Source organism: Lemur catta, chromosome 8, assembly GCF_020740605.2.
Source record: "Lemur catta isolate mLemCat1 chromosome 8, mLemCat1.pri, whole genome shotgun sequence".
Lineage (NCBI taxonomy): Eukaryota > Metazoa > Chordata > Mammalia > Primates > Lemuridae > Lemur > Lemur catta.
The window spans coordinates 100,150,456-100,177,652 of record NC_059135.1 but is presented as its reverse complement, the minus strand read 5'-3'; the positions used below and the strand labels follow the sequence as shown (position 1 = coordinate 100,177,652).

At 37.7% G+C, this 27,197-nt stretch overlaps 1 protein-coding gene across 5 annotated transcripts in view; it reads left to right on the top strand.

Annotated features, from left to right (window-relative positions):
* Positions 1 to 2,031: 2,031 nt before the first annotated feature.
* WDR33 (WD repeat domain 33) overlaps positions 2,032 to 27,197 on the top strand; it is a 98,967-nt gene continuing 73,801 nt past the window's right edge. For 3 of the 5 annotated variants that reach the window (XM_045558847.1, XM_045558846.1, XM_045558848.1), the window contains exon 1: positions 2,044 to 2,205. The gene's annotated coding sequence lies outside the window, so the exon portion shown is untranslated. Of the gene's footprint in view, positions 2,206 to 27,197 lie in introns of all 5 variants that reach the window. The other 2 variants (XM_045558844.1, XM_045558849.1) reach the window with 2 other exon arrangements.

Sequence of the window (27,197 nt, the reverse complement as noted above, 5' to 3'; positions counted from 1 at the left end):
TCCTCCTGCCTCAGCCTCCTGGGTAGATGGCATGACAGGCAGGTGCTACCATGCCCAACTAATCTTTCTATTTTTAGTAGAGACAGGGTCTGGATCTTGCTCGGGTTGGTCTCAAACTCCTGAGCTCAAGCAATCCTCCCGCCTTGGCCTCCCAGAATGCTAGGATTACAGGTGTGAGCCACCACACCTGGCCTGGAGTGAGATTCTTGCTTTCCTAAATCTTTGGTGGTTGCTTTCAAGTTTATGATAATCCCTGCCTTCTTGGAATCAAGGGAGTAAAAATTAAATTCTTGACACCTGGGGTGGTGTAGGGTTCTGATATTTATTAATCCAGTAGCTTCCAAGTTGAGTCCAAACAAATGGAAAATGGAAAGCAAAAGATTCCCCAAGTGATGTGTGATATGATGCTAAATAATCAACAAGACCTAATAAATTGTAAACTGCCACAAACAGAGATGCATTTAGTAACAAATAATTTGACTGGGCATGGTGGCTCACACTTGTAATCACGGCACTTTGGGAGGCCAATGCAGGACGATCACTTGAGGCCAGGAGTTTGAGATCAGCCTGAGCCACATAGCAAGATCCTGTCTCTACAAAAACACAAAAAATTAGGCATGGTGGTGCAAGCCTGTAGTCCCAGCTACTCGGGAAACAGGCAGAAAGATCGCTTGACCCCAGGAATCTGAGGTTGTGAGCTATAATGATGCCACTGTACTCTAGCCCTGGCAACAGAGCAAGACCCTGTCTCAAAAAAGCCCCAAAAATCAAATAAATAATTTAATATACTTTAGTAACCTATTACTGCCAAAAAAACCCCCCCAAAACAAAAAAACCCACAAACCCTTCCCCTGTGACTACAAAAGCAAAACATGTATTTGAAGAAAATAGTTGTCCTTAAACCCATTTTTATATATTTCCTTGGTTATTTCTAGGTACATAAACAATATAAACATTTCTGATGCCATAAAAACTTTGTATAGTCTGTGTTGGACGTGTTTCCATTTTTTTGCTATCATCTAAACCTCAATGAATGGTTAGTACACAAATCTTTTTCACATTTCTGAGACTATCCTTAGGATAGATTTTTAGAAGATTATGGAGTCAAAACTAAGAAATGTTTTTTATTTATTTTTATTTTTTTATTTTCCACTTCGTCCCCAAAGGAAAAACTAAGAAATATTTGAAGAGTCTTGATCCATATTGGAGAACTACTTGTTTTGCTGTTGTATTGTCTGAACTTCATATAAATGGAACCATACAGCAAGCATCCTTATTCATCCAGGTTGTGTTTATCAGTAGTTATATCCTATTGCTATGTAGAAGCCACTGTATGACTGTAGTACAATTTACCCATTGAACTACTGATGAACATTTGGGTTACCACTTTTTGGTTATTACGAATAAAGGTGCTGAACATTCTTCTACATGCCTTTGGTGGACGTATGCACTCATTCCTCTTGAAGTGAAATTTCTGGGTCGCAGGATAAGCGTCCACTTAGCTTTAGCAGAAACGGTTTTCCAAAGTGGTTGTACCATAAGATAATTCGGTCTCTCGACTAAGTGAAGAAAGTAGATAATCTAGAGGCACAGCTGGCGTGGGGCAATGTGTGAACCCTAATTGTGTGCCTGACTCTGCTAGGTGCTTTCATCAACCCACAGATGAACAGACCTAGCAAGGCCAGGCGCTTTGCCCACAGTTTGACTCGGTGGGCCTGGACAAATATCCTGCTATAACCACCACATCGCCTCCGTAGAAATATCGCATACAAATTTTGGAAACAGGATTCTTTCTGAGAGCATCCAGCTTAGCGCACAACGTGAAGAAAACCGGTACTGCCAAAAGGCCTAGCCTCATTCTTCATCCGGCAGGCAAAGCGGACCTCCTCGCCGCGGAACAAACAAAGCACTCAGCCAGGCCGCGTGCGGATGCGGCCTGGCCCGGCCCTCCATCTGTGCGCATGCGCATGCGCGGACCGAGCCCTCAGGAGGCCCACGGCTCCGGTGCGCGTGACGTATCACCGTACGCCGGTGCGTGATGACGCAAGGGCGTGCGTTCGGTGGCTCATAGGGGAAGATGGCGGCAGCTCCTTTGGAGGAGAGGGATTGAAAGGGGCGGAGGGGGGAGGCCAGGCAGGAGAGGTGTTCTCGACACTGAAAACGAACGCTTCGCTCGCCATTAGGAACTCTGCTCAACGCCAGACGGTGAGTGCGGCGGCGACAACGGACTGCTCTCCTGCAGGAAGCAGCGGCACTCTCCGCCATTTTCAGGCTCGGCCGTTGCGTGCTTTGGGGGCCTGGAGGGGCCCCTGGGGACAGGTTGGAGAAGCTGGGAGGATCGATTGGGGCGGGTTCCAGCTTTAGAACAGGGGGCTTAAGGGTTGAGGCTGACCAGGGAAGGAGGATATGGTAGGACTAAGTCCCTGCCTGGGACCGGTGGCGACGAGAAGACAGGGCAGGCCACAGATAAGACGTGAAGTTTGGAGGGGCGAAGTGCGTTTAAGTAAACTGAGATTTGGGGCAGGAGTGGAAGGAGGTGGGCCGAGAGTTGAAGGGAGTGTAGCTTTGAGTGGTTGGTTGAAGGGATCACGGGAAGTTAACGTCAAACCTGTAAAACAGCTGAAGGTTTGCTTAGCCTTGATGTTAACTGTGGTTTGAAATCAGTATTTGTAACAAGGATAAGGCTACAGCTTTGACAGGCAAAGCCCTGCTCTTTTGGAATAGTTGTATTTCTATTTGGTTTGCTTTAGACCATACTTCTTGCAAGTGTCCTTTTAATAACTCTCTTTTTCCAGTTTTAACTTGTCTTTTGGCAACTGGATATTTAGGGTCTTAGAAACCATTCATTTTAAATAAAAGAAAATACATGTTCGCACTTGGTTGTAACCCTCGTGGTTAGTGGGCCTTCCGGAATGAGGAGGAGGAGGAGGGTCGACAGGGAATTCCTTAATTGAATCGGTTTAAATCAAATCTGAAAAATACGGGTTACTTGTAGAAAGCCTGTCGAGAATGTTTTAAAGTAGTTTCTACACAGATGACTTTCAGTTTCCAGTTCACGAACTTTGGAAGATACTAGAGTATGAACAAAAACCGTGTGCTGAAAGTAACACCTCTTGGGACCATAGAGTTGCCTTTAAATACACTCTGGATATCTAGTGCAGGCAGTGTTTTTTGCCTGTGAATGTGGTGCAGTGGTAAATATTTATTTCAAACAAAACTTTTAGTGACAGTTAAAGGAAACGTGTTAATTGCTCCCCTGGTAGCATTTTTCTTTTCTAATCTTAATTGCATTTGTCACTCATCTTTTATTTAAGATACTTTTGCACTTTTTAATGGATCTCCTTGACTGCAAGAAGGTACAATACTATGTAGATATGAGTTTGTGCTGAGACCTGAAGTTTGTATTTAGCCTATTCAAACTTAGGGAGAAATTTTATCTTGTTTTTCCTGTACTCCTGGGAAGAATTTTGGTAGAAAGTTGGCTTACATCATAGTGCTTTAGGGAAAAATAAATTGTTATCTATGAAGCTGATGTCTCAACTTGCATTCTTTTCTTTGGTTGGTGAAAAATTCTAAAGCAAGATTTTGCCATCACAGTTTTCTCTTGACCTAAGCCTTTAATTATATATATATACATATATATATATGTATGTATTTTTGTTTGTTTGTTTTTTTGAGGCAGAGTCTCACTCTGTTGCCCAGGCTAGAGTGAGTGCCGTGGCATCAGCCTAGCTCACAGCAACCTCAAACTCCTGGGCTTAAGCGATCCTCCTGCCTCAGCCTCCCGAGTAGCTGGGACTATAGGCATGCGCCACCATGCCCAGCTAATTTTTTATATATATATTTTTAGTTGGCCAGGTAATTTATTTCTATTTTTAGTAGAGACAGTGTCTCGCTCTTGCTCAGGATGGTCTCAAACTCCTGACCTCGAGTGATCCACCTGCCTCGGCCTCCCAGAGTGCTAGGATTACAGGCGTGAGCCACTGCGCCCGGCCACCGTTTAATTATATTTTTACCAACCATTTAAGGTGCTCATTCAGAGCTCTCTTTGCTAAGTAAAAAGAAGTCTATATACTTTTCACATTAGATTGGTAGGAAAATGTTATTTGATTATTGTTGAAGTTTGAACTGGTTTGTATTTCAGAATAACAAAGTAAGGTTACAGTAAAGCTTTATAACTGCGACAAAGATATTAGTGCAAGTTTTTTGCTTATGAATGGATTTATAATCTTTTTGAGGTTGCTTATCAAAAAATTTGGAATTTTACAAGTGTTTTTATTTTTCATTTATTTATTTATTTTTGAGACAGAGTCTTACTCTGTTGTCCTGAGTAGAGTGCTGAGGCATCAGCCTAGCTCACAGCCATCTCAAACTCCTGGGCTCAAGTGATCCTCCTGCCTCAGCCTCCCAAGTAGCTGGGACTACAGGTGCTTGCTACCACGCCTGGCAGATTTTTCTATTTTTAGTAGAAATGGGGTCTCGCTTTTGCTGAGGCTGGTCTCAAAGTCTTCAGCTCAAGGTATCCTCTTGCGTTGGCCTCAGCAGAGAGTGCCAGACAAGTGTTTTTAGGTAAAGTTGTGTTAACTGGAACCTGCAGATTAGAAATCTTCATTATAGGAGTATGTTTAATTAACTATCATAAACTGGCAAGTTTTGTTTGACCCTGGATTCCAGATAGTCTTACTTATCTACTGTTATTCCAAGAATTTTACTTGTGTGGAAACTTGCTGGTAAGAGATGTTAATTCTGTTTTGTTTGAATGGTGAAAGTTTCTCTGTTGCTATAATATGTTATGTGACAAGCAAGTTGCCTGACCAGGGTTTTAATACTTAAAAAATATTTTGTCTTTTGTTTTTTTAGCAGTGATTTAGGTTCAAAACTTTTTTGCATGAAAATTATTTGTCTTTGGTAGCATTTCTCTCCCCATTGCAAAAACATTTACATTAGTCCTAGAGACAGAAGCTCTTCAGTATGTTGGAAAATCTGACCTACATTACTCTCATCCTGTCTGGCCCTTAAACATTTTAGTAATTTTCTGATAGTGACTCACTTTAGAAAGTTTGTGTCGTACCTTGTATTCATTATTTGAGTGCTTACAAATCTGTAGGGTTGGGTAGTATTAGAAAGGGCACATAAACCGTGGATGGAAGATGGACCTAGACTTGAATGCCAGGCTCACTACTACCTACCTTTTTTTTTTTTTTCCAGACAGGGTCTCACTCTGTTGCCGCGGCTAGAGTACCGTGGCATCAGCCTAGCTCACAGCAACTCAAACTCCTGGGCTCAAGCAATCCTCCTGCCTCAGCCTCCTGAGTAGCTGGGACTACAGGCTCGAATTACCACACAGTTTAATTTTTTCTGTTTTTAGTAGAGACTGGTCTCGCTCTTGCTCAGGCTGGTCTCGAACTCCTGACCTCAAACTATGCTCACGCCTTGGCATCCCAGAGTGCTGGGATTACAAGTGTGAGCCACCGCGCCTGGACATACCTACCTTTTTTTATATTGAGTCAGTTAGTTTAACTCTCTGAGCTTTAATTTCCTTATATATAAAAATGTTAATTATAGAATTTACTGCAAAGGGGAAAGTGCCTTTGGTAGGCATGTAGCATATACACTATATATATTGTGTATATGGTAGGCATTCAGTAAATTTTAACATTTTTTTCTTTCTGTGACTGGAATTTAATTGGTGAAATTATTTTCAATTTTTAAACATTAACTCATATCTTTGTTGAAAACCTACTGACAATCTCATTCCTCTGGTAAATTAACTACTTTCTCTGTGTTATTAAACCATTCAGTGTATATTTCTAATTAATGTACTTTGTATATATCTTCTCTACTACTTTGTGAGCATGTTGAAGACATACTGTTGTGCTTTATATTTTTGTATTCTTAAGACCTAATCATCATGAAAATTGAGGAATGAATACTTTTCTACGAAAATTTCCCTCGTGACTTTACTGGGATCCGTATTTCACACAGACCTGGTTTATATCTGACCTTTGGCTTTTGCTTATAGCCTGTTTGCCTGGATTGTCTTCTCCTTCCTTTCAGACTATTCATAATCCTGTTCATTCCTCAAAATCCAGCTAAATCTCATCCCATTAATGAGGGCTTCAGTGACTTGCCATTTATTTATAACTTGTTTTAGTTAATCTAGGATCTGTGTGAGTGCCTTCTGTTACTTGGTGTCCCATGATATCTAGCTGTATGCCTTACCATTTTGAGCAGATCTTTGAGTGGGATAATAAATGCAAAATTGTGCTTTGGGCTGAGTTTGTTGCATATTATAAGCACCTGCTCCGTACTCTAATTGCTGTTCCACTTAGTAGGATACTGTTAAGGAGCATTTTTCCTTTTTTGGTATATAGGATATTCTGGTAACTTTTTTGCAACTCTATGTTACAAGAAATTTCAAACATACAGAAAAGGTGAAAATAATACAGTGAACACCCATATACCTTCTGTTTGGACTTAACTGTTACTAATATTTAGCACTTTTGCTTTAACTTTCTATATACCCTCCTTTCCCCAACCATTTGAAAGTAAATTAAAGATTTGCTCCTTCTCCCCTAATACCTTAGGATGCATCTTTTTGGAATAATGCCATTTATTCCTGGACTTGTATACATTTTTATTTCAAACCAGGCTTCAGCTAAGAAAGTTTAAAGTCATATTACTATTATCATGCCTAAGGCAATTATCATTAAATGTGTAGCATCTTCTGTTTAAAGAAGCTTTCATATTTTGGAATTTTCTGATTGCATGCTTAAAATGTCATTTAACTTGTTTCTCTATTCCTTTTATTTCTATAAGCTGGAAGTTAGATCTAGAGAGGCTTGATTAAATTTGGGACAAATATTTTTGGGCAAAAATACTTCATAGGTGATATGTGATTTATATTGTATATATCAGGAAGGACAGAATGTCTGGTTCTCCAACTTCTAGTGATGGTCCCTTAATAAGGTGTAGGGACTAACAGATGTTGCTTTGCCTTATTATTTACAATACTAAGTTTACTTGGTTAGTGTGGTGTCCACCGGATTTCTTCATTGTAAAGGTATATTGTCTCCTTTGCAATTATACTTGATCTGTGGGGTGATAATTTCGGCATCGTGTGAGTACCTCTTTATTCAAAACATGTTTCACCTAATGATTGAGTGTTGGTTGAGTCATTTATTTCATTGGAAGTTTTCTGATTCTGATACTTATTTATTTGGAGACAGAATCTTGTTCTGTTGCCCAGGGCAGAGTGCCGTGGCCTCATCACATCTTACTGCAACCTCAAATTCCTGGGCTCACATCATCCTCCTGACTCAGCCTCCCGAGTAGCTGGGACTACAGGCTGGTGCCACCACATCTGGCTAATTTTTAAAAATTTTGTAGGGACAGGGTCTGGCTGTGTTGCCTAGGTTGGTCTCAAATGATCCTTCTGCCTTGGCCTCTGAAACTAACTGCAAGTTATAGGCGTGAGCCTGGGCACCTAACCTATATTGGTATTTTAAATTCCAAATCAAAAGTTAACATTATTGGCACAGAAAACAGATTCAGATTTACAGTGCCAGCATCTTATTAACAATAACCCTACTTAGTGCAACTGATTTCTTTTTAGTCCTGTTTTCCCTTCAGACAATATTGCATTAAAGATGAACAGTCAGAGAACTTTGTTCAACACTTACGTGAAATAACATTTTTCTGTTTATTTCATCAATGTGATTATTTTGATTATCAAGTTTGACTGTTTTGACTTATATTCATTATTAGAGTTTGCTTTTGTCCTGTTAATTTTAATATGTTATTTATGTGTTTTAAAATTTAATACTGTATTGAACAAATACTTAAGTTTTGCTTCTATTTCTGAGTTCTCCACCCCTGTTCTCACCCTGTTTGTATGTTTTCTTATTCCTGTTGTTAGAAAAAAGTTGGCATATTGTATATACTTATGACTCTTGTTTTTTTTTTTTAATTGTGGTAAAAACCACTTAACAAAATTTACCATCTTAACCATTTTTAAGTGTTAGATATTTTTAAGTGCAGTGGTGTTATAGTTAACTATATTCACATTGTTGTGCAGCAGATCTCTAGAATTTTTCATCTTGCAAAACTGAAATTTAGTACCCGTTAAACACTAACTCCACAGTTCCCAACCACCATTGTACTGTCTGTCTCTGAATTTGACTATTTACATATGTATAATTGTAGTCATACAGTACTTGTCTTTTTGTGAGTGGCTTATTTAATATAATGTCCTCAAGGGACATCCATGTTGTATCATATAACAGGATTTGCTTCCTTTTTATGGCTGGATAATATTCCATTGTATGTATTTACCCCTTTTTGTTTATCTATTCATCCTTCCATGGATATTTGGGTTGCTTTCACCTCTTGACTGTTGTGCATAAGTGCTGCTATGAACACAGGAATGCAAATATCTCTTTGAGACCCTGCTTTTCAGTTCTTTTGGGTATATGCCCTGAAGTGGTTTTGCTAGATCATATGGTAATTCTATTTAAAAAAATTTTTTTTTAAATTTTTTATTTTATTTTATTTTTTTGAGACAGAGTCTCGCTTTGTTGCCCGGGCTAGAGTGAGTGCCGTGGCATCAGCCTAGCTCACAGCAACCTCAAACTCCTGGGCTCAAGCGATCCGACTGCCTCAGCCTCCCAAGTACCTGGGACTACAGGCATGCGCCACCATGCCCGGCTAATTTTTTCTATATATATTTTTAGTTGGCCAGATAATTTCTTTCTATTTTTAGTAGAGACGGGGTCTTGCTTTTGCTCAGGCTGGTCTCGAACTCCTGACCTCGAGGGATCCACCTGCCTCGGCCTCCCAGAGTGCCAGGATTACAGGCGTGAGCCACTGCGCCCGGCCTAAATTTTTTTGAACTTGAAATGCAATATTTGTTTTTATTTTTAAATTTTTGAGGAACCTCCATAGTGTTTTTCATAGTAGTCGCACTATTTTACAGTCTCACCAACAGTGTACGAGTGTTTTAATTTTTCCACATCCTTACCAACACTTGCTATTATTTGTTTTTTTGATATTAGCTAGTCTAATAGGTGTGAGGTGATATCTTTGTAGTTTCAATTTGATTTGCTCTCATGTTTAGTGATGTTGAGCACCTTTTTGTATCCCTGTTGATTGTTTATATATCATGTTTGGAGAAACATCTATTCCATCCTTTGCCCTTTTTTTTTTTCCTTTGGAGACAGTGTCTCAGGGTCTCCCTCTGTTGCCTGGGTAGAGTACAGTGGCTTATCACAGCTCACTGCAACCTCAAACTTCTGGGATCCAGCAGTCCTCCTGCCTTAGCTTCCCTAGTAGCTGGGACTAACAGGTATGCACCACCAGCCCCAGTGATTTTTCTTTTTCTTTTTTTGGTAGAGACGGGTCTCTCTCTCGCTCTTGCTCAGGCTGGTCTTGAACTCCTGGGCTCAAGCCATCCTCCCGCCTTGACCTCCCGAAGTGCTAGCCGTACTGGTGTGAGCCACTGCATCCGGCCCCGTTTGCCCATTTTTAAGTTTCTTAGAGACAGGATTCTCACTGTGTTGCCTAGGCAGGTCTCAAACTCCTGGGCTCAAGCGATTTTCTGGAGTAGCTGGGACTATGGGTGTGTATCACCATGCCTGGCCTCCTTTGCCCAGTTTTTAATATGGCTATTTTTTTTATTGAGTTGTAGGAATTCTTTATATATTCTAGATATTAACTTTTTATCAGATATATGATTTAAAAATATTTTCTGCCATTCCATGGGTTGCCTTTTCATTTTGTGTCCTTTGTGTCCTTCTGTGCACAAAAATTTTAAGCTTGATGTAATCACATTTGTCTGTGACCCTTGTTTTTTTTAACCTAACAATATACCTAAGAAATCATTCCTTAGCAGTTCACAGGCTCCTCCACACCCTTTTTTTCTGGTTAAACAAGCTTTTGGTTAATCCATTGTGTGCATAGTACCATAGATAATATGTTCACTCAGTTCCTGTTATAATTCAAATGGGACATATTTGAGGGTCAAAAGAACTATTATGCATAACAACTATTATGATAATGGGCATAAACTCAGGGCCTCCTGGGCAAGCTTAGACATAGTGTCACTCTACTATTAATAGAAAGTATTTTTCTATTTCTTTGGTGTAACAGCTTTAAAAAAATTTTTTTTAACTGTGGTAAAACAGGTGTAGCAACTTTTTTTTTTTTTTTTTTTTGTTTTGAGACAAAGTCTCACTCTGTTGCCCGGGCTAGAGTGCCCTGGCGTCAGCCTAACTCACAGCAACCTCAAACTCCTGAGCTCAAGTGATCCTACTGCCTCAGCCTCCCCAGTAGCTGGGACTACAGGCATGTGCCACCATGCCCAGCTAACTTTATATATTTTTAGTTGTCCATATAATTTCTTTCTGTTTTTAGTAAAGACGGGGTCTCGCTCTTGCTCAGGCTGGTCTCAAACTCCTGAGCTCAAAGGATCCGCCCGCCTCAGCCTCCCAGAGTGCTAGGATTACAGGTGTGAGCCACCGCACCCGGCCGGCAGCAACTTTTGATTGTTGTTTTGCTGTAGCCAAGATATAGTTCCTCACCCTAAGAAATGCAGATGTCAGACTGAAAAATTCAGTAAGTAAGGCTAATAATTTTTCTCAGTATTGCAGTTATTTAAAGTCTGTGATTTCCTTGTTTCTCTTACGATTTATGTTCTTTTATGGAGTTTTTGCTAGGTGGGTCCCAAACTTCTGTTTTGATAACTGCAGTTATTTTTGTCTTACTAGTAATAAGAAACTCCCTTCACTCTTTTTTTTTTGTTTGAGACAGTCTCTGTCTATTGCCTCAGGTAGAGTACAGTAACGTCACCATAGCTCGCTGCAACCTCAAACGGTTGACCTCAAGCGTCCTCCTGCCTCAGCCTCCCAAGAGTGCTAGGATTATAGGCGTGAGCCACCATGCTTGGCCTCCCTCCACTCATTTTTAAAAAATTGAGTACTATGTTTTTTAAGTTTTACTTTTATAACCCAAAAATAGTAGTATTTTATCACTATAGATATCATTCAGTTTCAAAAGTTAGAATAATAAAGGTTTTACTAAAGAGCTTTAACCAGTTTATTGTGGAAATACTCAGTACACAGTCACAATTATTTTTCAGTAATAGGAAGGGAACTTCTATCTTAAGTAGGAGGCCTAAAAAAAGCTTTAACAAAATTTCAGTTTCACATAAAGTGATAGAATTAAACATTTTGCATCAGGCCAAGTACAGTTTACAAAAATAAGCTTTATAAAGTCTCTGGTTCTTGAACTTAAAGGCACCTGGGACATTTGAATTTTTTGTTTCTTGTTTTATAAGGAAAAAGATTTTCATTTTTGTCATATGCTTACAATGATTTGGGCTCAGAAACAGTAATTTTCATATGATACCATAAAGTGTTTGTATGAATATAATGCTTTCAGTTCCCTGGGCATGGGGGCGTGTACACTTAGAGTAGAATTGCTGGGTCACATGGTAATTCTCTGTTTAACATTTGAGGAAATTCCCAACAGTTTTCCCAAGGAGCTGCACTATTTTATATTCCCACCAGCAGTATTTGAGGGTTCCAGTTTCTCTACATCCTCATCAGGACTTGTTATTGTCCCTCTTCTTGATTATAGTTATCCTAGTGGATGCAAAGTGTTATCTCATTGTGGTATTTATTTATTTATCTATCCATTCATCTATCTGTTTATTTTTGAGACGTGATCTTGCTGTGTTGCCCAGGCCAGAATGCAGTTGCTATTCACAGGTAAGGTCATAGCCCATAGTGCACTGCAGCCTCGAGCTCCTCTGCTCAAGCTGTCCTCCCCCTTCAGCTTCCCAAGTAGCTGGACTACAGGCGACTACTCCTGGTGCTCATTGTGGGTTTTTTGTTTGTTTTGTTTTGCTTTGTTTTTGAGAGAGGGTCTCAGTCTGTCACTTGGGCTACAGTGTAGTGATGTCATTATAGCTCACTGCAGCCTCAAACTCCTGGGCTCGAGCAATCCTCCTGCCTCAGCCTCCCAGGTAGCTGGGACTATAGGCACACACCATTGTACCTGGCTAATTTTTCTATTTTTTTCCTTTTCTTTCTATTTATTTATTTTATTTTTTTATTTTCCCCAAACGCCTATAGTAGAAGCAATTTTTCTATTTTTTTATAGAGACTGTGGCTTGCTCTTGCTCAGGCTGGTCTTGAACTGCTGGCCTCAAGTGATCCTCCCACCTCCACCTTAGTCTCCCAGTATACCACGGAGCCCAGCCTCATTGTGGTTTTGATTTGCATTTTTTTAATGACTCATGATGCTGAGTATCTTTTTATATGCATATTGCCATTTGTATATCTTCTTTGGAGAAGTAACTATTCAGGTCCTTTGCCCAATTAAAAAATTGGATTGTCTTTTTATTATTGAGTTCATTATATATTGTAGATGCAGATCTTTTATCAGGTACATGATTTGCAAACCAGGCATGGTGGCTTACACCTTAATCTCTGCACTTTGGGAGGCTGAGGCAGGAGGATCCTTGAGGCCAGGAGTTTGAGACCAGCTTGGGTACCATGGTGAGACCCCATCTCTACAAAAAATAAAAAAGTTAGCCAGGTGTTGTGGTATACACCTAGAGGCCCAGCTACTCGGGAGGCTGAGGCAGGAGCATTGCGTGAGCCTAGCAGTTAGAGGCTGCAGTGAGCTTTGATCATACCACTGCACTCCAGCCTGGAAGAGCCAGACCCTGTCTTAAAAAAAAAAAAAACATGATTTACAGAAATTTTCTCCCATTCTGTGGACTACTTTTTTACTTTTTTGATGTTGTCATTGATGCATAGAAGTTTCTAATTTTGATGATGTCCAATTTATCTATTTTTTTCTTTTGTTTATGCTTTTGGTATCATTTAAGGCAGGTTTGCCTAACCCAAGGTCATGAATATATTTGCTGTCATTAATGTAATTGGCAGTTAGTCATGCAATTGATTTTTCTCATCCAACAATGTTTCCTTGGGTATAACATTATAAATTTGTTCCTTAATATAAATTTGTCTTTTTGACTAGAAAGTAGCTATAGTGAGTTTGACTTTGTGGTTAGAAAGCTATAAGCAGGCCAGGCGCAGTGGCTCACGCCTGTAATCCTAGCACTCTGAGAGGCTGAGGCAGGAGGATCGCTTGAGGTCAGCAGTTCGAGACCAGCCTGAGCAAGAGCCAGACCCCATCTCTACTAAAAAATAGAAAGAAATGATTTGGACAGCTAAAAATATATATATAGAAAAAATTAGCTGGGCATGGTGGCACATGCCTGTAGTCCCAGCTACTGGGGAGGCTGAGGCAGTCGGATCGCTTGAGCCCAGGAGTTTGAGGTTGCTGTGAGCTAGGCTGACGCCAGGGCACTCTAGCCCGGGCAACAGAGCAAGACTCTGTCTCAAAAAAAAAAAAAAAAAAAAAAAAGCTATAAGCTTTAGTTTGGCTCTGATAAAAGCAATTTTCAATAACTACCAAATATTTTATAAAGGGAGGCTCAAGTAATAAATAATGAAGGGCATCTCCATTGGTTAAATTGGTTTTAACCTTTTTTTTTTTTTTTTTTAAGGTATTTGATTAATTTTCAGGTCATTGTATCCCTAATAACCACTGTTGTTTTAGAACCCAGATTGACTTGTTTGGAGGGAAATATCAAAACTGTTAAGATGGTCATAAGGTAATAAAAAGGCACCATAAATTCCAAATATGCTGAGGAACTAGTTGGACTTTTAGGTCAATGTGGATAATAGAACTAGAAACTGAGAACTGCTGTTCCAAAATCAAGAGGCTCTTAAAAGCTTAAGTTTATCATTTCGTCTTGCTATTGATAATTTGAAATATTTAGGACCAACCAACTCTTTAGGATTGTCTCTTTGGGAATGATTGCCCTTTTCTGTTCTATTAAATACTTTCATATTCAGTTTAGTTGTTAAGCCAGGTTTAAAAACAAGTTGAAAGAATTTTTGGAAATTGTTATCTGCTCCCTATGTAGTCTTGAAATTATAGAAAAATTTGCCTCTAGAAGTTATCAAGTATAGCCTCATTAATTTGAAGATAAGGAAACAGGACTGAGGAGATCATAAATTTGTTCATAGTCACACAAATAGTGGCAGAACCCAGGTCACTTGAATACCAGTGTTCTTTACACTAACTTTATTAAAAAAAAAAAAAAGAAAGAAAGAAAGGAAGAAAACCCAGAACATTTCATGTATAGCTTGGAAGGACTTTTGATTTATTGGCTTTGGGAGAGAGCTAAAATTCATCAGTTATATTATTAATATATAGCTAGAAAAGTCTAAAATAGGCCAGGTGCTGTGTGGCTAATGCCTGTAATCCTAGCACTTTGGGAGGTTCACACAGATGATCACTTGAACCCAGGAATTTGAGACCAGCCTGATCAACATGGTGAGACCCCATGTCTAAAAAAGTCAAGTCTAAAATAGGAAAATCTTCCATCAGGAGTCAACTGGTTACATTAATTATTTTGTAGTCTTGGAATTGTCATATCTAGCTTTGTTTAAAATTGATTATCAACTAGGGCTTTACTGTGTTTTGATTTTAGTAACAGTGATTTTTAGTCTTTAATCTGCTAGATAATCATGGGATTTGACAGAATTTTTCTTGGTAGATTGTGTGTGTGTGTGTGTGTGTGTGTGTGTGTGTGTGTGTGTGTGTGTGTGTGTGTAGATAGATGTATATGTATATACCAAGTGTATAGCCCAGTGTCTCCCTCATGTGTATAAGGTACTCAAATTATAGTTGATGTTAGGGAGTTTTTTCTCACATTTTCTACCCACAATACTCACTTCCAACTATATTTTTTACATTAGTTTTGTGCCCAGAGTATACATTCCCAGTTTTATGTGAGTCTGAACATATCCATAACACTATAATTAGTGGCATTATTTTTAAAAATTATTTATTTTTTATGCATTCATTCATTTATTTAAATTAGCATTATATGTGTATGTTAAAAAACCAGTAAAAGGTCTTGAGGCTGTCTTCCACCCCTCTTTAACCTATCCAGTAGCTACCATTGTTAATCAGTTTGTTGTGAATTTTTTCAGAGATATTTTGGGCTATCTATAGCGCAAAAGTGGTGAGGAGTCATTCTTCAGCATGAGTGACAAAGGGAATTTGAAATCACTAATTTGTCTCTTTGGCAATTTTTACGTGGCAACTTTTTACGTAGTAAAGTGTTAAGCAGCTTGTTGCATATATTATGTAAGGTAGGTCCTGAGAGGCAGTCATTTAGAGTCCTGTTGGTGTAGGTCAAAATATTAGATTTTAGTAAAAAATTTATAAGTATTTGTAAAAAATTTGCCCATCTTCTACCTGGATTGTTGTTATCTGTAATCTGTAAATATTCTACCTGTAGATCTAGGTTGAAGATGGGCCATTTTTTTTTTTTTAATTTTTCAAGCTTTTATTTAAGTACAGTGATCCAGGATGCAGTTTAGATTTTGTTGAAAGCAGCCATATCCATGGACTGTACATAGTAGGCAAATATTTTTACTAAAATCTTTCACTAAATTTTTTATGACTATAAATTGGTGACTTAATTTTTTTCTTGCCTCTTATCCCTCCTTACAGTGCATAGAATAATTTATTTTTCCAAAATTCAAATTTTGTCCACATTCTTGGTAAGATTCACCATTGGCTACAACAGTGGTGTTTGTACTTTTTGCACCCCATGGGAATCTGATGAGAGCTGTATACCTCCCAGAAAAAGTATAAATATTGATACTAGAATTCTTCATGCAGCTTTGGGGTGGTGGTATCAGTGAACTCCTTTTGCTAGCTTTTTAAAATTTTTAACATTTATTTACTTGTAGACAGAGTCTCACTATTACCCAAGCTGGACTCCATCTCCTAGGCTCAAGTGATCCTCCCACCTCAGCCTCCTGACTAGCTGGGACTGTAGGTGTATGCCACTGGGCTGACCTCCTTTGGTCATCTTTGTATCCATGGACCCCCAGTTAGGGCTTCCTGCTTTATTTGATACAATCAAGTTCTTTAGCGTGTTAAAGTTGACATACCAGGCATTTTAGGATCCTACTGTAATCTGTGAACTTAGGTTTCCAGCTTCTTCCTCTGCTGCTTTCTCTTCTGCCTACCCTATCCGTGAACTGCTTTAAAAACTCAGTATTTCCGTTATGCTTGCTGCTTCCTCGGCCCCCTTTCCCCTTCTCTACCTGGTGTACTGCTTCTTTTATTACTGCACATATTAGTTCATCTGAAACTTTTCTGTTTTACATCTGTGCTCCCTGACCTGTGACTTGTTTTTTCTCATAGTATTCTCTCCTATAGCATTTTGTTTTTTAAAGAGAAAGAGTCTCACTGTCACCCAGGCTGGAGTACGGTGGCACCATCCTTGCTCACTGTAACCTTGAACTCCTAGGCTCAAGTGATCCTCCCACTTTAGCCTCCCAAAGTGCTAGGATTACAGGTGTGAGCCACCATTTTCTTTTTCTATTTAAAACTATTACTATATAGGGCATGTCTTTAGATGGACAGTAAAGAGGCCTGTCATGTTAATTATTTTAGTTCTGGAGAATGGACTACATTTTTCACACATATTCTGTATTTTAATTAGACCATCTCAAACATACTCTATTTGGTGAAAATCCTCTTAGCTCATTCCCCATGATGCAGAAATAGGCAAAGTATTTGTATTCTATCAGCAAATATTGTGTCTGCTGCACTTCTTTGTGGTATAATTACTTTTCTTTCCTTTGTAATTAGTAAGTATCCTGGAGGAGGTACTTTGAAACTGTGTAAATACAGATGCTCTGCTTACAATGAGGTTATATCTTGATAAACTCATCATAAATGGAAAGTGTTCTAAGTTGAAAATGAATTTAATACACCCAGCCTACTGAAAGTCATCGTTTAGCCTAGCCCACATAAGTGTGCTCAGAACATTAGCCTACAATGTTGGGCAAAATTATTTAACATAAGCTTATTTTATAAAGTGTTGAATACCTCATGTAATTTATTGAATAATGTACTGAAAGTAGAAAACAGAATGATCGTATGGGTATTTTTGGTTTCTGCTGAATATGTATTGCTTTCACATCTTCATAAGTTGGGGATCATCTGTATACTGTTTCTTCTCAAACTTTTTTCCATTAATTTTAGCATTAACTGGTGGAGCCTGCTTGTAGCAACTACTTGGTATTCTAATGGTGATTTTCTGCTAGCATATATTTTAACATACATCTATTAAAATTTTCATATGTGCCATGCTTTATGCACAGCATTGGGAATATAGATATTAAAAATATTCATTCCTGCTTACAGGGAATTTATAGTTCAGACAGAAAGATAGACATGTAGTTTTTACCAGTGTGATATATGCTTTTCTAGGATTATGCATAGTATACTTTGGAATTGCAAAAACTGCTGATAAATAAGCAGGAATTTACAAAAATAATTGAACGTTGTTACCAGAATATACCAGTGAAGATAGCATTTGTGAGAAAGAGATTTCAGAAGAGCATTTTAAACAATGGAAAATACTCCTACTTTATTATAAAAATAATCCATATTTGTTGTAGGCAACTTGGAAAAACCCAAGGTATAAATAAGATTTTAGCATAGCTTGATGCTCTGTTAACTTTTTTGTGTTTTTTTGAGAGACAGAATCTTGCTCTGTTGTCCAGGCTAGGAGTGCTGAGGCATCAGCCTAGCTCACAGCAACCTCAAACTCTTGGGCTCAGGTGATCCTCCTGCCTCAGCCTCCCAAGTAGCTGGGACTACAGGCACTCACCACCATACCTGGCTAATTTTTTATTTCTATTTTTAGTTGGCTAGCTAATTTTTTATATTTTTAATAAAGATGGGGTCTCACTCTTGGTCAGGCTGGTCAAATTCCTGACCTCAAGCGATCCTCCCGCCTCAGCCTCCCAGAGTGCTAGGATTACAGGGGTGAGCCACGATGCCCCACTGCTCTGTTAACTTTTTTTTAATGCGTTCCTTGCTATTTTTTGGCTTTTGCACACAAGCACACGTTTCTTTTAAAATAATTACAATTGTTTTGCACTCTGATTTTTCCATTTAATATTAGGTCAAGTGCCTGTTTACAATTTTCAAACATTTTTAATGCTTATATAAAATTGCATGATATAGATATGCAGAAGTTATTTACTCATTTCCCTATGGTTTGCACTTGTGAACTGAAGGACCTTTTTGTAAAACAATTTTATTTTTTTAAGGCTAGTCAAGTAAAGCAGTGGGAGTGGAGGAGGAACAAAGAAATCTGTAACTGATTATGATTAATTAGTTGTAAACATCATTGTACTTGGACCAGCTGCAAAACCATTTTTTAGGTTGCCTGTGTGGATCTCTGTTAAATCATAAGATGGTTTTCTGAAGCTTATAAATATGTAAAAACACTTCTGGGAATCACAGCCAGTTGTGACATGGTTTAAAAATGCCAAAAGTTTTCTTGAATGTTAAGTAAAAGATTGTAAGTTATAATCATTCTGCGCTTTACAGATTTTAAGTATTGAGTGATATTAAAGGTTCTTAATCCCATTCCTTAATTTTAGAGATTGGAGAAACAAAGATCCAGAGATATCAAAATTTTCACCAAGGTATGGAAGTACCAGAGCCTTAAATAGAGTCCTGGATTCCCTAGTTTGTGGTTCTTTGACTGTGTTCCCCTCCCCAGTGCTTAGGAATTCTGTAGAGGAGCCATAAGTAGTGGTAGAGTGGTACAGCTTTGTTCTGTATTTTGAAGATGCGACTTGAAGAAGGGATTCTGCTGCTGATGGAAATTTAAAAAAAGAGGGAGAGAAAATTCTTGGATCGTTCCATCTAATTCTGGTATTTTTCCTTGTTAATAGTAAATACTAACTCTAGTTAATTCTTGTTATGCACAGTAGTTATGTTCTGTAAAGTTGCCATGAAAACTGAATGAACAAATATTGGACTGTTGATCCTAGGGAAATACAGGGTTAGTCCTGTAAGCCTCTGATGATGTTTTTGTTGGCTCATCAATAAATAACCTTATTTTATGTGTTTCTGTTTAAAGATACCTTACTTAATGTACATTGTAGATCAATTAAAATTGAACTCATGGCCAACAGCACTTTAACTCCTGCTTGAACCAAGTTTATCTAGCATGTATTTTTCCCCATAGTGCACATCCCTGCCTTCTTGCACTTAAACACTATGGGGGGGGCGAGCATTTTAAACAGGAAATCGCTAACAAAAAGCACAAAAATGTGAAAAAATGGGATACTCAATAGACTGTAAAAAGGACACTTGTTTACAGTAGGAGAGCTGAAGTAAGAAGCTTCTGTGACCTCAGCTGAAAACTTGCACTCTGAGCATCTCAAAATTTTTGCTGCCTTCATGATCATTCATGGACGTGCACATGCTTTGGGTAGGTGGAATGACTGCCAAAGCACTACAGGTATTGTTTTGGGAGGGCTACAGGTCAGTTTTAGCAAGTACGAAAATTCACAGATGCAGCCTCTGGGAATAATGAGGACCAACTATAGTTTGAGCATAGGGAAGCAATCAACAGTTTTTCCTGTAAGGTACTTTTTGGTAGTTAATTCTGGGGGTATAAGAATTGTGCTTTTTAAGGTAGATTGTTTTAGCCCAGGAATTTAAGGTTGCCGTGAGCTACGATGACACCACTGTACTTTAGCCTGGGCGACAGACTGAGACCTTGTCTCCAAAAAAAAAAAAAAAAGTATGCTTTTTAATTCAAAATTCACAACTAAAGTGTATACTGAAATTTTTTTCCTAAACCTAATCACATAGGAGACAGATGATAAATAAAGACATTAATATAGATTTATTCCTGAAAACAATATACAGAAGACATGAGACAACAATGTACATAGTGGCGGGAATAAAATTGGTTAATAAAAGAAAAAAATAAGCATTCAACCTTACTAATAATTACGAAAACTAAAGTTGAAACAGGAAAGAAGGAATGATTTTTGACCTAATTAAAATAGCAAAGATTCAGTAATTCCTCTTGTAATGAAAATAAACGATTCTGCAGAAAAAGCTTTATGCATAAATATGATCAGTGCTATTTGAATTTTAGTAAGATATTTAAAACACATCAAGTGTTGAACAGAGACATTAAAGAAAACTACATTAATAACTACTTAGTGGAACGTTTAGAAAGTTGTTAAAAACATTTGCAGAGATTTTTGTAACATGGAAAACTCTTAAGCTGTAATTAAGGGCAAAAAAGCAGAGTAAAAATTATGTATATAATTCGTACTTGCAGATACAGTTAATTAATGGTGATATATTTCCTTCCTTCTTCTCCTTACTTTCCCTTTTCCCAGATATTCTGTCATTACCATGTAGTGTTTTCACAGTGGAACAAGGCTTAAAAATATTCAAATTACAAATGAGCATTACAAATTTGGCTCACAGTATTATGTAATATGTGAAAATCACTGTTTATAATGGTGTGTCACTGATATGGAACAGCATCTTCACAAGTCTTCTAATACTTGGGAGGGAATAAATTATGTACAGCATATTTTTTACTTATTCAGGGTTTTTCCCCCAAACTTTTTGAAAGAGGCAGACTTCTAAAACTTCAGTGTACATCATCTCTTGCAATAGAGATTTTTTTTTTTAATTTGCCTTTTTTTTCTTTTCTTTTCAAGGCAAAGTCTTGCTCTGTTGCCCAAGCTACAGTGTCGTGGCGTCAGCCTAGCTCACAGCAACCTCAAACTCCTGGGCTCAAGCAATCCTCCTGCCTCAGCCTCTCAAATAGCTGGGACTACAGGCGTGCCTCACCCCCACACATGGCTAATTTTTTCTATTTGTAGTTGCCTAGCTAATTTTTTTTCTATTTTTGGTAGAGATGGAGTCTCACTCTTGCTCAGGCTGGCCTTGAACTCCTGACCTCCTTACCACTTCGGCCTCCCAGAGTGCTAGGACTACAGGCATGAGCCACGGCGCCCAACCAGAGATTTCTTAAAATAACCATAATACTGCTATCACACATGAGAAAATTAATAATGTTCTAATAGTAACTAATACCTGTTCTATTTACTTTCTTTCCCCAGAGGCAATCACTGGTAATGTTTCTGATGTATTTTTCTATCAGTGTGTTTATGTATAGAATACCACTATCCTGCTTTATTTATTTGTTTATTTGTGATGTGGTTATTCATCACAACCAAGATACCTAACCAAGGTACCCGTAGTTTTTAAATTATTATTATTGTTTTTCTTCCCCCCCCCAAATTCGTATGTTGAAGTTAAATTATTATTATTATTTTTTAGATCTCATGAACTTTGTTTTCTTTAAGATATATAGTCCTTAAATGAAACGTATAGCTTGATCATTTTCATAAGTGAATTTGGAAAGTTTAGGAATGGATCCAATTTTAATATTGGTTATATCTATTGTGACTAATTTGTAATAATACTTTAAATTGCTAATACACATCTATTGGCAAGATTGTTTTTCTTTGTTAGTTATTTGAACTTAATTCTGTCAGTCAGTGGTGAATTTTCAAAGTGAGGTCAGAACTATTTTCATAATAATACTAAGATACTAAGAAATTATTAGGTCTTTTAACTGTTGACATTTGCACTTGTGATATAAAAGCAGTAATGGATAAAACTGGCTCCGTAGCATGATTCAAGGTTTGAATGCTACCAAACTGTACTAGTAGTCAGTTGTATGTTTATACCTACCTCATTGATAGTTAAAAAGAAAAAAGCCAGTTTCACTTAACAATGTCATTGATAAATTGGAAAAAATAATTTTATTTAATGTCAACTCATGAGTATATGTTTTCTAATGTAGGGTACTATGGACTGAGTTGTGTCCTCCTGTAGTTCATATGCTGAAGCCCTAATCCTAGTATAACGGTATTTGGAGATGGAGCCTCTGGGAGATAATTAGGTTTAGATGAGATCATGAAGGTAGGGGCCCTATAATGAGAATACTGCCCTTACTAGACTCCAGAGAGCTTGCTCTTGCTGTCTCCATCAAGCCAGGAAGAGAGCCCTCACCAGAACTCGACTATGGTGGCATCTTGATCTTGGACTTCAAGCCTCCAGAACTGTGAGAAACTAAATTTCTGTTGTTTAAGCCACCAGTCTATGGTATTTCATCATGGCAGCCTGAGCAGACTAATACATATTGTGTGATGAAATGGGAAGTGTGGTAGAGAACTTTTACTATTTATGGAAGTATGGCATTTTTCTTGAAGGAAAGCACTCTTATGTATCATACTATTCACTTTTTTCATGGAACCCAATTTTGACTTAAAAGAATGACAGACTGTTTAAGGAGAGAGATGTAGATGGGGAAATATAAGAAGGGAGGGGCCTTATATATAAGTTAACAACATCAGGAGTGAAAGAGGGCAGTATTACTGCAGATCTTACAGACAATAGAATGATAATAAGGGGATATCATGAACAATTCTATGCCCCAAATTTGGTGACGACTTAGGAGAAGCTGATTAATTTTTTCAAAGACACAAACTACCAAAACCCAAGTCAAAATACATAACCTGAATAGTCCTACATCTATTAAATAAATGGAATTCATAGTTAAAAACCTTCCGAACAAAGGAAACTTGAGGTCCAGATGGTTTCACTGGTGAATTCTACCAAACATTTAAGGAGGATAATACCAATTGTACATAATCTCCTTCAAGAAATATTAGAAGAAGGAATACTTCTCAACTCATTTTATGAGGCTTGATATAAAACCAGATAAAGATATTACCAAAAAGAAAGCCATACCAATATCCCTCATGAACATAGATTTAAAATTTACAATAAAATATTAGTAACCCAAATCTAGCAGTATATAAAAAGGATAATACATCATAATCAGTGGGGTTTATTCTGGGAATGCAAGACTGCTTCAACATTTGAAAATCAAGCAGGGTAGTTTACCCTATTAATAGAATAAAAAAGCCATGTATTATCCTGTAGATGGAGAATAAACATTTGATAAAATTCAACATACTTTCATGATAAAAATTCTTACTAGGAACAGAAGGGGATTTTCTTCAGTCTGATAAAGGGCGTCTATGAAAATCTATAGTCAATGCCATACTTAATAGTGAAGGACTAAATGCCTCCTCCCATAGGATTTGGAACAGTGCTATAAGGCAGGAAAATGATTAAAAGAGCTTTTAGGACAGAAAGGAAGAAATAAAATTGCCGATATTTGCAGATGATAGGATTGTCTATGTAGAAAATCCCAAGGAATCTACAAGAAAGCTTACAGAATAAGTGAATTTATCAAGGTTGTAGGATATATAGACAATATATAAAAATAAATTGTATTTCTGTGTGCTAGCAGTGAACATTTGGATATGGAAGGAAGTAAGAAAAAACCAGTACCATTTAAATAGCACCAAAACAAAACAAAAGAAACTTGGGTATAAATCTGACAAAAATGTACCCAGGAAAATATAACCAACATCATTAGGAAATTGCAGAATGAAAACAACAAAATATACCACTACACACTGATTAAAATGGCTACCATCCAAAGTACTGGCCATGCAAAATGCTGTCAAAGATACACAGCAACAAGAACTCTCATTCATTGCTGGCGGGTTTGCAAAATGGTACAGCCACTTTGGAATGCAGTTTGGCAGTTTCTTACAAAACTGTGCATACTCTTACTGTATGATCCAGCAATCTTGCTTCTTGGTATTTACTCAAATGAGTTGAAAATAACATCTACCTAAAAACTTGCACATGAGTGTTTGTAGCAGCTTTATTCATAATTGCCAAAACTTGGAAGTGACTGAGATGTCCTTCAGTAGGTGAATGGATGAACAAATTGTGGTACATCCATATAATAGTAAAAAGTGATAAAAATAAACGAGTCATCAAGGCATGAAAAGACATGGAGGAACCGTAAATGTATATTGCTACATGAAAGAAGCCAGTCTGAAAAGGCTCCATACTGTATGGTTCCCACTGTATGACATTGTGGAAAGGGCAACACTGTGGATCCATTAAAAAGATCACTAAGTAGTCAGGGGTTTGAGGGAGGCAGGGATTAACAGGTAGAGCACAGAGGATTTTTAGGGCAGCAAAACTATTCTGTGTGATACTATGTATAATACCATGAATACATGTCCTTATACATTTGTCAAAACTCAGAATGCACAACACCAAGAGTGAACCTTAATGTATATTATGGACTTTGGGTGATAATGATGCATCACTGTTGGTTCATTGATTGTAGCAAGTGTACCACTTTGATGTAGGATGTTGTGGGTGGGGAGGGCTGTGTGTGTTGGGGGAGGGAAGAGAGGGTACATGGAAACTGTACTTTCCACCCAGTTTTACTGTGAACCTAAAACTGCTCTAAAAAATAAAGTCTATATGAAAATACTAAAAAGGTAAGAAAAATTAGCTGGACATGCTGGTGGTGTGTGCGTAGAGTTCCAGCTGCTCCAGAGGCTGAGGCAGCAGGATAGCTTGAGCCTAGGAGTTGCTGAGTACAGTGAGCTGTGATGACGGCACTGCATTCTAGCCCAGGAGACAGAGTGAGACTCTGTCTGAAAAAGGAAGAAGAAAAACAAAATTAAAAAGATAAATTTAAAAGAAAAGAATGACAAATTAAGGCATTCAAACCTGAGCATATGGCAAATATTTTTCTTGAAAATGAATGAATGGAGCCTGTTGCTTTGAGGAAAACAGTTGTCAGTATTTCTTGCCAGTGATAAGAATTTGAGTTTCCAATGTTAGTGTTTTGGAAAGCTCATATTTGCCATTGTGAAGTTGCATTTCTTAATAATTAATATATTTTATGATGAGACATATGGTGATTTTAAGGAAAATGATTATTTTTTATAAGAAATGTGACAATTGGATGATATGCATAATTTTGCTGGTGCCAGCATTTTCCAGATCAATATGTGGTGTTGCAGAACCATGTGTAAAAGTTTTCATTCAAAAATTGCAAGACAAATCAGTGGATTTTCAGAGTGTAACACTACAAAAAGCTTATTGATATGATCTCAGATGACTCCTTGCAGTTAACCTTTAACAAACTAGCACTTGCCAAGTTTTGTTGGAATATCACGGTATATTCACAATTATCTGAGGCAGGCTATTAAAATACTCTTCCCTTTTCCAGATATATATGTGCGGATCCAGTTATTTTTCATATTTTTTATATACTTCACAACACATTGAGTGCAGAAACAGATGTGAGAATCCACTTATTTTCACTTAAGCTAGACATTAAAAAGATTTGCAGAAATGTGAAAAACAATGCCGTTCTTTTCACTAATTGCTTTTGGAAAAAAAGATTATTATAATGGATTTGTTATTTTTAAATGAATTGATAAATATTTTAAAGTTTGTTTTAATTTCAAATATGGCAAGTATCTATAACTAGCATAGTTAACAAAAATGTGGAGGAATCTTCATGTTTTAAGAGTAAAGGGATCCTAAAATAAAAAAGTTAAGAACTTGCTCCTATAAGGAAACTGTTTCAGAAGTAACCTGCCCAAATTACTCAATTCAGTGGTTCCCAAATTTTGTTGCTCCTGGGAAATTTTTAAAATCTCTGCTGCTCAGTTCATACCCCATATCATTAAATCAAAATGAAGGTGAGTGCCAGCCTTTGTATTTTTCTTTAAGGATTGCTAGTTGATTCCAGTGTGCAGCAAAATTTACAAACTGCTGGCTTGGACTCGGACTCAAATCTTTTGAGGCAGAGTCCTGCTCTGTCACCCTGGCTAGAGTGCTGTGGCATCAGCTCACAGCAACCTCAAACTCCTGGGCTCAAGCAATCCTTCTCCCTCAGCCTCCCAAGTAGCTGGGACTACAGGCATGCACCACCATGCCTGGCTAATTTTTTCTATGTATTTTTAGTTGTCCAGCTAATTTGTTTCTATTTCTTAGTAGAGACGGGGTCTCACTCTTGCTCAGGCTGGTCTCGAACTCCTGAGCTCAAACGATCCTCCCACTTGGGCCTCCCAGAGTGCTAGGATTACAGGCGTGAGCCACCACGCCTGGCCTTGAATTTCTTATTTCTAATTTTAGAGGTCGTTTTATGATTACTTACCTTATGTAGAAAATGTGACATAGTTTTTTGTCTACTTTTGTAAAAGTAAATTCAGTAATCCAGTGAGAGTTAGTTTGCCCAAATTTTATCGGTTAAAATAGTTGGTAAATTGATGTGTAATTCAATTAAGAAAAATGCCGTAAAAATGGGATTTATATGCTGATGAAAGGGCAAAAAAACCACACCCAGTAACCACTGACTTTAATCTCCACTGAAAACTGTTAACGGTGCAGGTTTCTCTATCCCAGATTCACACTTTATACTGAGTTGTTACTTCTCATTAAGACAGCCAGATTTGTAGTCATATGTGCTTTATGTAGTTAAAGCTACCTTTTTGAAGTGGCATATAAAATAAATTTAAAAGCCCAGGTATAGTATCGAGTAACATGTATTACACATGTCTAATGCAGTATTCACTAAAATGTTTCAATAACTTTATAGCTAAATACAATAGTCCCTTGTCCCTCAGTATCTGGGGGGCTGGGGGAATTAGTTCCAGGAACCACCAAGGCTACCAAAATCCATGGATGTTCAAGTCCGTTATATAAAATGGTATATACTATTTGCATATGACATGAGTATATCCTCCCCTATAGTCAAAATCATCTTTAGGTTACTTATAATAATACAGTGTAAATGTTATCTAAATAATTATTATACTGTATTCTTTAGGGAATCAGGACGAGAAAAAAAGTCTGTACATGTTGAGTACAGATGCTACTATCCATTTATACCCACAGTATTTTTGTTCCTCGGTTGGTTCCATGTATGTGAAACACATGGATACAGGTTCTGCTGTACATAGTAGAGGCTGCTTCAGCTAAGTAATGCAAAATTAAGCAGCTATGGCTGTATTAAAAGCTATAAAAGCTAGAAAACTACTACATTGAGGGTTAATGAAAATCAGTCTTTAATGTGTAGTCACCAATGAATTTATGGCAGCAGTCTTAAAACACTTTGCTTTGAGTATTTCATAAATGTGTCCTCAGTATGTTGGTTTTTTTTTTTTTTTAACCAGCTAGGGAATTGCTCACATTAACTTTTTATTTATTTATTTATTGACAGAGTCTCCTTCTGTTGCCTGGGCTAGAGTGTCATGGTGTCAGCCTAGCTCATAGCAACCTCAAACTCCTGG